Genomic DNA, 12,140 nt, shown 5'->3' with positions numbered 1-12,140 from the left:
AATTTCCTGGCGGCCTAACAATATTCCCTTATATAACAATGTATTATGTAGGTATAACAATTTCATATTAACAATCTGATTAGCACCTCTAAAATGCAATGCATTGTTTAGACCAGCTGGATAAGGAAACAGAGGCATGGAATGATGTAGTGACTTGTACCAATATGGGCAGGAGTGGAATTCAGTTCTTTCTGTTATTCTGTGTTGCTGCTCAATATAAACAGCCATTCTCTAAAGCAAAGAATGCACATAGGTATGTATATGTGTGCATAAATATGTGCATGTGTGTAAATCTAAGTGTGTGTTTGTGTGTATGTGTGTGTGTGTGCACACACAAGTCCTGGATGTTAATCTCAAGAGCAATATCTGTTGCTTATCCAAACCTTTAGGCTCTCTGTTTGCTTCAGACACATCTGGAATTCAAGAAGTGAGAGGAGGGTGCTGGGCAACACCCTGAATGAGATATGAGTCAAGACATTTGGTCTCTAGAAGACCTTCTCACCTTCCTCACTTACCAAAAAAAGAGCTTGGTCATGTGATCTCCAAATTAGAACGATTCCCTGTTGCTAATGTGAGCCTCTGAGTTTCTGCCCATGGTGTACCCCTCACAGTTTATTTGTTCTCTCATTTTTGTCCAGTTAATTCCTATTCATGCTTCATGTCCTAGCTTGAACCTTGCTTCCTCAGGAGGGTTATACTTGCTCATAAGTCCTACACTTTTCCTTAATGGAATTTATTTTAGCACAGCAGCATGAAATCATCCTTTCACTTGCCTATGGTTTGACCAAAGCTAGGTTACGGCTTTCAAGAACACACAAGTCTTGTGACTTTTCCTTGCTGCTCTATGCCCGGGGTTGAGCGCTGAAACGTGGTAGGTGCTCCATCACCCGGTGCTGATTGAATGGACTGGGGCTGGAGTTCAGTTTGCACTAGTAGGAATCTGTGTGGGGTAGTGCCTCCTAAAGATCAGTAAATCAGCAGCTGCTCTCTCTTTATAGCACCATTTTAAGATTAACCATATTTAGGACATTTTGACTATTTCAATTCTAGTAGTAGATTGAAAAAAAATTGTATCAGTAAGCTTTTGGTGAATCTGTGACATAAATGTCAAACCACTAAGATTTCTTTATTCTACTGCAGCCTTGCTTTTTTTTCCCATACCTGAGCTATATAAGATGCGGTCAAAAGCTCTTGGGGTGATTTTAAAAACAAAGAATGCTTAAAGAAATCGAGCAAAACTTCACTTAGTAAGACTTCTGAGGAGTGTCTGTTTGCAAAGTCACTTTAGCTAACCTCACAGGAAGCTTCATCTCATGACCCTATGATTCCACTCTGTTTTAAAATCAAAGTATTCTGCCCAGTTCGATCACTTTCTTTCTTCATTACACTTAATGCCAAGTAACTTTGGGTTCATTTCGAAAGTTAAATCTGTGCAGCAGGGATGAAGACTGACCACCATCAAAGCTAATCAAAATACCCTTAGGACTTGGGTATTCTTCTAATGGCAGCCTCCCTGGGATAATTATACAGCCTCTCTGGGTGACCACTTTGAACATGAAGAGTATTTATGTGGTTTGTTTTTTAAGATAGCAAAATTACTTGATATAGTCACAACTTAAAATTTCTTAAAGTTAGATGATTAAGATAAAACCAGTTTTTACAGGGCTATCTTCATAGTATTTGAGTTAGACTTCTTGATACTATTCATGGGAGATGAAGCAGTAAATAATGCCATTTATTGGTATGTTCCTTAAGCCCATAAGGCTGTAACGTCAGAAGGATTGAGATCATGTCTCTCCTATGACCACTGTAGCCCCAACCACAAGCACAGTGCCTAGAGGCACTACAAGATGGTACCGACACATTCTCGTTTGCTTACTCTGGGTTGTTCTGGTATAATTTTTAATAGCATCCTCTTTTACTCTTGAAAATGTCCTGGCCTGGGAAATAAATTATTTAGCAATAAATGTTTTTTTGACTGTATCATGGGTGAAAGAATGGATGACTAACCAAACAAATGAGTCACACATCTCTCATCTATCTAAGACGTGTGATGAACAGATTGGCTGGCTTTCTGAAGACAAAACCAAAAAAGCTCTGATTTGTAGCACTTGCTGATTTCTACAGTGTAAATTCTCCCACTATGGCTGATTCTAAGGTACCAATGTTCCATCACTGAAGGTGAGTTGGGAAGAGTGGTATGAGCTACCTAGACCAGTTTCAGTAGTTACATCTATGCGAGACACCAAATTAAAAATGAGCATGAGGTTTGTTCCAGGAAGATAGTAAAAAAGTTTAACAACAGATAGGACATGGGTACCAGTCCATCAGACTGGATGCTGGTCTAACTGCAGACGTGAACTATAAATGACAAGTACAGCAAAGCCGAGTACCCCGGCCCCAGCCCCATGGGGACTGAATCCACCACTTCAACCTCATCTGTCCTGCTCTCTTCCCAAACTTACTGACTTAGTTTGTCAAAGGCAGGGCAAGGACAATAGCAATATGACTTCCAGATCCTGTAGTAATCTTTTGGTGTTTCCTGGAATTCTGAATAGGAGCAGAATCATCCTCCCTGTGTGAGGTGTACTCTCCAAAGCTGCCAGTGGATCACAGAGCATCACAGATCCATGCTGGGAACTCCTGCTGGCCTGCCCTACTGGAGAACATCCCACAGTTTCTCTGTTACCTTGATGTAGAATTTAACTGTGGAAGAGTTAGACAACATAAGCTAAAAGTATTCTCAACTTGCCTTTGATTTAGGTAGGGAAAAGAAATTTTTTTTTTTAAGATAAAATAAAACATACTCCCAGACCATCAAGACCACAGTTCTTAGAAGATGTGGGCAAACTTTCAGCTTTGTCAAGAAATAGATAAGTGCTCTAGTCGACAAACTGTTAAAGGAAAATGAGGACATATCAAAACTCATTCCGCGACATCTGTCTTAGTCCTTCTGGGCTGCTATAACAGAATGCTGCAGATTGAGTGGCTTATAAAAAATGGAAATTTATTTCTTATAGTTCTGGAGGCAATGGCAGAATTAGTGTCTGGTGAGGACCAGACTCCTGGTTCATAGACAGCTGTCTTCTTGCTGTGTCCTCATAAGGGGCAAGAGAGCTCTCCAGGGTATCTTTTATAAGAGCATTAATCCTATTCATGAGGCATCTACCTTCATGACTTAATCACCTCCCAAACACCTTACCTCTAAATCTTGTCACACTGGGGAATAAGTTTCAACAAATGAATTTGGAGGAGAGGGGAACAAATGCTCAATCTGAAGCATCATCCTGAGGGGCAGTTGTAGGAAGCTGGGTGGGGCCACTGCTTTGATGCTGGAATGCATCTCACTTTCTCTGCAGAGAACAAAGATGAAGAGGTGACATTTCTGAAGGTGTTCACACTCCTTAGGTAACTGACTCCTGGATGTCACTGTCTTCCTAATATGGCAAGGAGTTGCTTAGTAGATAAGAGGATGGAAATAAAGGTGTTGCCAGTTTGGAGAGGCTCTATATACAACCGGAACTGACTGTCATCTACATTGCAGGATTTGAAAGCATTAAGAACTCCCACATCACACACAAGGGCTGGCTTCATGGATAGGCAATCAACACAGTTATATAGTGTCCCATATTTACAAGGGTCTCACCCTTCATATTATGCTCTGCTGTTGCCATCTTGAAATTCTCAAAAACTTCTGAACAAGAGACCCAGAATTTTCATTTTGCTCCAAGAGCTGAAAGTTGGTTTGTATCTTTCAAAAGGGTCATTAAAGGAATTAAGGTTGGAATTTTTCAAATTGTCTGTCCTGTAAGCTTAGAGTTGCCATCAATGTGTATCATGAATCACCAAGAGATGAAGGGGAGGCCAACAGAAGTATGTATTACATTAATCAGGAAGGATCATAGATTTCTTCACCTGTTAGCAAAGATATATCTTATCTGAAAAATTACCCCATTGTAACCAATCACAAGATATAACTGGAAGGAAGCAACTGTGAGACACAGAAAAAGTGGGGTAGTACAGATAGGGCAACTAGAATAAAAAGCCATTTGCAGAGGGAAGCCCAAAATATAAAATAGAGAGGCAAAGACCAATTTCCTAAATTTGCAACTGTTTCTTCCATACTACTACCCATAATCCCCTAAATTTGCTTCCTTCTTTTTCTCCTTTCTCCTTCATCCCTCTATTCTTTCTTAGAATCATCAATAAACCTTTATAGTAGACAATGGGAAATATAATGAGAGAGATAATGGTGAAGTGCTTTGAGAGTTCAGAAGAGGGGAACATCAGTCCTAGCTGGTGGGAAGACGCATTTGGAGGAGTCGGCATTGTAGCTGGTCCTTGGGAGCTGGGAGTGACTTGGATGCAAGGTGATAGAAAGGTTTTCTAAGGAGAGAGGACAGTGGGAACAAAGGCATGAAATGAGAAAGCCTGGGGGTGATTATAAAGAACAGTGCATTGCTTTGTTCAGCTGGAGCACAAGGTTCATGACTAGGAACAGTGGGAGGTAGAGCTTTCATTTTTCCCTCTATTGATTCTTTTCCTAAATATTTCAGGTGAACAGAAGCCACAGTTTAGAGAAGGAGATGCTTAGCCAAGTAACTGGTCCTTAGCGACCAGTCTCATCTCTACCTTGTACTATGACATACTGTAAATTCCCAATTTAGAAAATGTATCCGTCAGGACAGGCTCAGTTATATTGTAGCAATAAACAAAGCCCACATTTCAGTGGCTTAAGCATGTTAGCACAAGTTTCTTTCTTGTTCATGCTCAGCTGGAGAGTCTGCTCTGCTCCATGATATCTTCAGGCAGTGTTTCAGGCTGAAGAAGAGCCTCCTGCCTGGAGTTTTGCTGGTTGTTATGGGAGGAACCAGGAAGAACAAGCCATATACTGGCTCTCAAGAACTTTTGCCCCACGGGGGCCCTTGTCACCTCTGTTTGCTTTTCATTGGCAAATGCAAGTCTCTGACCACACCCACTTTCAAAGAGCCAGAGAAGATGCCCTCCCAACTTGTATCTAGCAGAAGAAATACTGGAAATATTTGATGGATGGCACTAGTAAATACCAGAGAATCTCCAGGAGCTTGATTCCAAAATACCCAAACACCTGTCCATGTATGAAATAATTGGATGAGTAGTTTTTTGCAGTTTCAGATTTTGATGATTTAGCAATTTAAACTGGTAGATTCATTTATAAATCTGAATAGAAATTTTCAAACAAATTGTTTTATTAATGATTTTTTTTTTCAAATTCAAGTTAGTAGTAGTGTTAGTCGCTCAGTCGTGTCTGACTCTTTGCAATCCCACAGACTGTAGCCTGCCAGGCTCCTCTGTCCATGGGATTCTCCAGGCAAGAATACTGGAGTGGATTGCTGTTCCCTTCTCCAGAGGATCTTCCTGACTCAGGGGTTGAACCTGGTTCTCTTGCGTAGCGGCAGATTCTTTACCATTTGAGCTACAAGGAAGACCTTAAATTCAAGTTACCCAGGAACCATAAACGTTTGTGTCATCCCAGCCCTCCTTTATTCCTCACCATTTTACAAAGATGTCAACACCTGAACCTCAAATGTTCAAATATTACTTATGTTTTAACCTGGAGTTTTCTCTTTTGGGGATAAAAGATGCGTCACCACTTTGTTCTCCCTTCCCCAATACAGATATCACTAATCAGTCATGGTCTTCTTTTCCTACTGAATCCAATTTGAATTCTTCTCAATAGAGTGTTTCAACTAGCTGCTGCCAATTGATCACAATTTTAGATGAGATAAAACCAATTTATCATCTAAGAGGAAAAGAATGCTACCTAAAACCTAGACTAATTTCTAAAAAATCAATAGCATATTAATGGGAAGGACTTTATTTTTTTCCACATATTTATTGATCTGTTGATTCTTTCATTTATTCAATAAGGATTTATTCAGAACCCATCTGTGTCAGGCACTGTTCTAGGCACTGGGGATGCTGATGGGCATGACAAGCATAATTGCTTTCCCTGTGAAACTAATGTTCTAATATTGTTAATATGTCAATGAACTTGTGTGTCCAAGTTTGAGATCAAGAGACAGAAATAACCTGTGCTGCAAGGCACAGCTGAGAAATGTGAATTTGCAGTAAACAAAGGAGGAGCTGAGAACCTGAGCAGTCTAGGAGGTAAAGCCAGAGAGGAAAAAAAATAAATGCTTCCAGTAACAGTAACAAGAGCTATCTTCACCCTGAAGCACCAGTCAACTGATTGCTACTTACTTATATATTTGCTAAGCCTTGATTGGCTATCCTTTCTAGATGTAATTTTTTACAGATACATTCATTTTCTTGTTCATTTAGTTGAATGATTTATTGAGCATTTTTACTGTATGTCAGATAATGGATGATTGCATAGAGGTTTAAAAACAAGATAAAAAATCCTACCTTCAAAGAATGCCCAGGCTGGGGTTTGTGGAACTGGGCAACAGGGAAGACCAAATGAGAAGCAAATAATTACAAGACAAAACAATACTAGAGGTGATGGTGCCACAGAAGAAGGAGTGTTCTTTGTTAGTAGCACAGGGAAGGCTTTGAAAAGGGCTGGAGAAAAGTGGAATTTTCCACTAGGAAGAGAAGGACAAAGACTTTTGGGGCAGAGACAGGGGTGCAGCAGGGCAGAAGGTGACAGATTGGAGTGAGCATGGGGAATTGACAGGACAGAAGATGAGATTGTTGGATGACATCACCAACTCAATGGACATGGGTTTGGGTGGACTCTGGGAGTTGGTGATGGACAGGGAGGCCTGGTGTGCTGTGGTTCATGGGGTCACAAAGAGTCGGACACGACTGAGCGACTGAACTGAACTGAACTGAACTAGCTTTGGAACGTTGAGTACGGGAATGTTGAGCTTGGGGAAGATGAGGCTAGGAATATTTATAAAGATTTAAGCCAAGGGAATAAATGAGATTCTCAGATGGAGTTTCAGAGCTGAGCAGGAGGAGCTTGTGAGGTTCTCCTGATGCCACTGAAACCAGGATGTCCACTTAGGATGCCACCCACTCCATCTGCAAGGGGAAGTGCCCTGATGCTCACGGTGTATTTGTCTTCTTTGCTCTGCCCTTGGATTCAGGTTTTTCTCCTCACTCTATAGCCCTTTGTCTGAAATGCAAAATAACATGACCTTTCTAAGAGGACAGTATGCTCTTTCAAAAAAAAAGAAAAAAAACAAAAACCATGACTTCATTGAAAGGTGCTCTCTCAGTTGGTGGTATGAAAATTTTCATTTTTTAAAGCCCAAGGCAACAGACTTCCCCAGCACCAGAACACTTGTATTCTCAAGGTCACTTATGATTAGAAGCCTAGAGTCATATAAGTATGTGGAACTTCACCTTTTCATCACTGTGAGGAGTTGGCCTTGAACATGAGCCATGTTATCTTCAAGTCTTTTAAAGTGTCTTTGTGCAGTGGACTAAAGGTTGGATGTGTATGCTACTCTTTGTTTGTAAGTGCAGAGACCTCTTAAATTACCTGAGGCCACAATGGGAGTTCATTATAGAGATGCTATTTGTAGCCTGTGCTTACTTCATTTCCCACTCTCTTTAGGGTCTGACTTTCTTTGTTTGCATGCTCACACAGGTGGTGAAGCAATGCTATGTGCTCACTAGAACATTTCCTTTTCCTTGATGTGCAGAGGGACTCCAATTCCCTGTTTCTTGCTGAGTTATGTTTGGACCATCTCAATTAATTCAGTGGAATGCAAATGGAGACAATGTAAGCTTTGACCCTTAAAAATATCCCTTGTGACCCTCCACCTCTCTCTTCTCCTGCCAATGCAACCTGAAGGCTGCTCACATGGCATTCCTGCATGATGAATAAGAAATATACTCTTACAGTATTAAGCCACTGAGATTGGGGTTTATCTGTTGTGAGAGATAGCACTAATTTCCCTAGTACTGCCTGGGGGAAAACCTGATTTTCCTCGCTAGTAGGGTTCTATTTTCTCTGTTCAAGAGATCAGCCCTAGACCTAAATAGAACTTCTCCAAGGAGGACAGACAGATGGCCAAGAGGCACATGAAAAGATGTGCAACATCACTAATTATTAGAGAAATGCAAATCAAAACTACAGTGAGGTACCATTGAGGTATTCACAGTACCAATGCAGTACTCACACCAGACAGAATGGTGATCATTAAACAATCTGTAATGAACAAACGCTGAGAGAGGTGTGGAGTAAAAGGAGCCCTCTTATACTGTTGGTAGGAATGTACATTGGTGCAGCCGCTATGGAAAACGGTATGGAGGTTCCTCAAAAAACTGAAAATTGAGTTGATATGATCCAGCAACTCCACTCCTGGGCATATACCCAGACAAAACAATAATTTGAAAAGATACATGTACCTCTATGTTCATGGCAGCACTGTTGGCAATAACCATGACATAGAAACCACCTAAACATCCATCGACAGATGAAAGGACAAAAAAGATACGGTGCGTGTTTATGTGTGTGTACATACACATACACCATACACATATTACATAATGGAATATCACTCAGTTATTAAAAAGAATAAAATAATGCTACTTGCAGCAACATGGATGAACCTAGAGATTATCTGACTAAGCAAAGTAAGTCAGAAAGAGAAAGACAAATACCATATCACTTAAATGTGGAATCTAAAATATGACACAAACAAACATATCTATGAAGCAGAAACAGACTCACAGACATAGAGAACAGACTTGTGGGTGTCAAGGGGGAAGGGTTGGGGACAGAAGTATCGGGAGTTTGGGGTTAGCAGATGCAAACGATTATGTATAGAATGGATACACAACAAGGTCCTACGGTATAGTACTGGGAAGTATATTCAATATCCTATGACAAACCATAATGGAAAATAATACGAAAAAGAATATATGTATACCTGAGTCATTTTGCTGACAGCAGAAATTAATACAAAATTATAAATCAACTATGCTTCAGTAAAATTTAAAAGAGACAGAGACTGGTTCCATTGGGATCTTAATCTAAGCTCTATATTCTTAGGGGAGGAAGTCTGATTGGTCTTCCATTAGCTGAAGCCAGGGCACAGAGCCCACGGCAGAAATACAGTTTCTCCCACAGGAAGCATGTGGATTGAGGGCGTGAGAAAGTCAGTTCTTAGAAGACAAAGATACATTCCACATAGGTGGGCCTGACAAACAATTCAATAGACATCTAGAATTTTCTCAATATACTTCCCCGAGCATTAGGAGAGAGACCTACATTGAGCACCTTTAGAAGGTTCTAAGCTCCACTCTGCCAGTATTGGCCTCTTGGACGTAAACAGAGTTCAAAAAGACCACTCCTTTCTGAAGGTCCTCCATCCCATCCCAGGATCTTTGCTGTGGTTGCCAAGAAAGCTTGCAGCTCTGAAAGGCCATACTGGGAATCCAACCATGAAGCTGCAAGTCATTTTCCATATACCACTGAACAGATGTCAGATGTTAATGAATCCTCAGTACCACCCAGGAGCTGGATTTTGTGGACAAAATTGAAAAGTTTCCAAGTCTGACACAGCTGGCCACACCCTCTGTTCCTCAGAGAGGAGGTTTCCAAGGGAAGACAAGGACTTGCCACCAGAGCATCATTGATCACTCAAGTAGATGCAGCTACTGTCCAATCCCCCAGTGCTTTTCTTTAAAAGCCCTCCTGCCCATGGGGCTCTGATGCTTTGTAAAGGCAAATGAGCATCTGTGGCATCACCCTCCACTGTTAGCTATCTATAGAGGCAGGCAGGCCTGATCTGCAAGCAGCTTATTTAATATGTAACAGTGCAAGAACCCTCCAAACCTTTTTGAACCCTCTGTCCTTAAATGCCAACCATAGGGAGGGTGGTGGGAGTGGGTGGTAACTTAAAGACATTTCTTATGCAAGAGGGAGGAAGAGGTAGCTGGCAATTCTAGCAAAACTCCTTAATCTATGAACATTCCAGGAAGGGAGTGGCAGAAGAGCTTGGAATATGAAACTTTGCTTGAGGGAGCGAAGAGACTCTGCTGGGAGGATAAGGATAGATGACAGGATAGCATAGTCTGGTGGGAATCCTGTGGGAAATGGATGGTTGGCAATAACCCTGTTATTTCTACCTCCTAAATACAGCTTGAATCCACTCAGCCGCCACCTCTACTGCCAACTCTTTCGGGGCTCCCCGGCTACTGCCACTATCTCCTAACTCATCTCCCTACTTTCTTATCCACTTCAATCTATCCCCACCAGTAGCCCACATTTATCTATTTAAAATTGGAGCATGAGCTCCCTGGCCTAAAATTGTCCAAAGACTTAGAAGAAAGCCAGTTCCTTACTGTGGTCATTATTGGGCTGACCCTGGCTTGCATTCCTCATCTTATTCCACCCTCTCTCACGGACTGCCTGGCAACCTCACCAGTCTCCCTCAGTTTCCTGAAGTCAGTCAACACTCATTTCTGCCAGGCTGCAGAGCAGGCTGTACTTTGTCTTGCAGTGGGGTCTCTTTCTTCACTCCTCTCCTCCCTAGCTTCAACATCACCTCCTCAGAGAGGTCCTCCCTGACTATTTAAGCAGAAGCCCCCTTCTCACATTTGTCACTGCATTCTACTTGTTTCCTTGGTAACATGTATCATATATATAGTACAAATTCACGCAGTTTTTTCCTTTTTATAATCTATATCTCCTGCTAGACTATAAATACCACAAGGGCCAGGGCCACGGCTATTTCCTTTGCCAAAGAATGCAACATAGTTGTTGGTGCTCAAAAATATTTGTTGATAAAATGACAGGCTTAGCCTTAGAGCCAGTGTTTGCAACCACAGGGATTGGATTAAGGTAGACTTGAATTTGGCTCCTAGCTCTGTCCCTTGCCAGCAATGAGGCCTTAGATCCATGGCCTCCTCTCCAAGCCTCCATTTCCTTCTGTGTTATGGAGATAAGAATAACCTCCCTCTTAAACTTGTTGAGAGGGTGACATGGTGCTCAAGTGGCACAGGCACATAGCAAGTGCTCAGAAAATGTTGGCTATTATTATTATTATTACTATTAATATTCACAGCATGATTATAGTTATTATTGTTATTTAGCTCACTTAGGCATGACCTCAAAGCCTGACTGCAGAAGAATAAACAAGCCATTCTCATGGTACGGGTGTGCATTTTTTTATTGTCATGGGGGTACATAACCCCAGCCTTCTGTTCTGTTCCTTTTATACCAGACAGCATTTTACCACAAAGAGTGGCTGCTGTTTCTCTAACGCAGTCACACACTTAATGCTTCAATTTCCACATTTTATTTTATATGTAATTTAAAGCCCATGGTGCCTTAATTGTAAAATAGGCCTTATTAAAATAATAGCTTGAAAACCAGTGGGGCTCCCTGTGCCGAGCAATGAGGGTTTTTAGCTTAACGGCTGTTTACTGGGATTTAAAAAGAGACACAACCCAAATAAAGCTGTAAAGACATTTCCAGCGTGAGTGATGGGCTGAGGACCAGCTGATAATTAAGCTTCCCCCCACCCCCGCACGGTGGTTTTTTCCTTTTGGTGCTGCGCAGAGCTTTCCTGAGAAATCTGAAGCACACCCTTTGCTGCTTTTATGATTGATGAGGCAGTGAGGATACTTCAGTACGAGTAAGCAACGTGGTGCTTTGATTAATGATGCTGGTGGGACTCCCAGAAGACCGGAGAGAATAACCCTGTTATCAGGAAACAGCTGAGGCTGCTGAGAGGGACAGTAGCTCCCAGGCTTGTGAAGACCTCGAGCCATCCATGGGTAGGGGAGGTAGAGTCTTTAATGCCGCCCAAACCCAACCTCTCTTCCAGAGCACCAGGAGCTAGCCACAGAGGGGACCGAATGGCAGTATTTTCCACTGAAACCAGAAATCTGGCACTGAGCACAGTGAGGTTTCCTGGAAATCTCAGAGGATGAAACACACATGAGCTGTAGGAGGCTCAGGCTCTGTCACATCACGATGACTTTTTATTCAGTGTGAGCTTTCTCAGACAGCAACAGTCAGATGAAGAGATTTTACGGTTTAAGAAAAATAACAGTTTCTATCCACCGAACAATGACTTTATGTGCATTTACACTGAATCCTCACAATAACCCTGAAGTGAGTGTTACCATTATTCTTCTTACTTCATGACTAAGGAAACCCAGATCCAGAAAGA

Source organism: Cervus elaphus, chromosome 9 (assembly GCF_910594005.1).
Source record: "Cervus elaphus chromosome 9, mCerEla1.1, whole genome shotgun sequence".
NCBI lineage: Eukaryota > Metazoa > Chordata > Mammalia > Artiodactyla > Cervidae > Cervus > Cervus elaphus.
The sequence above is the reverse complement of the archived record's forward strand: the minus strand, read 5'-3'. Positions refer to the sequence as shown.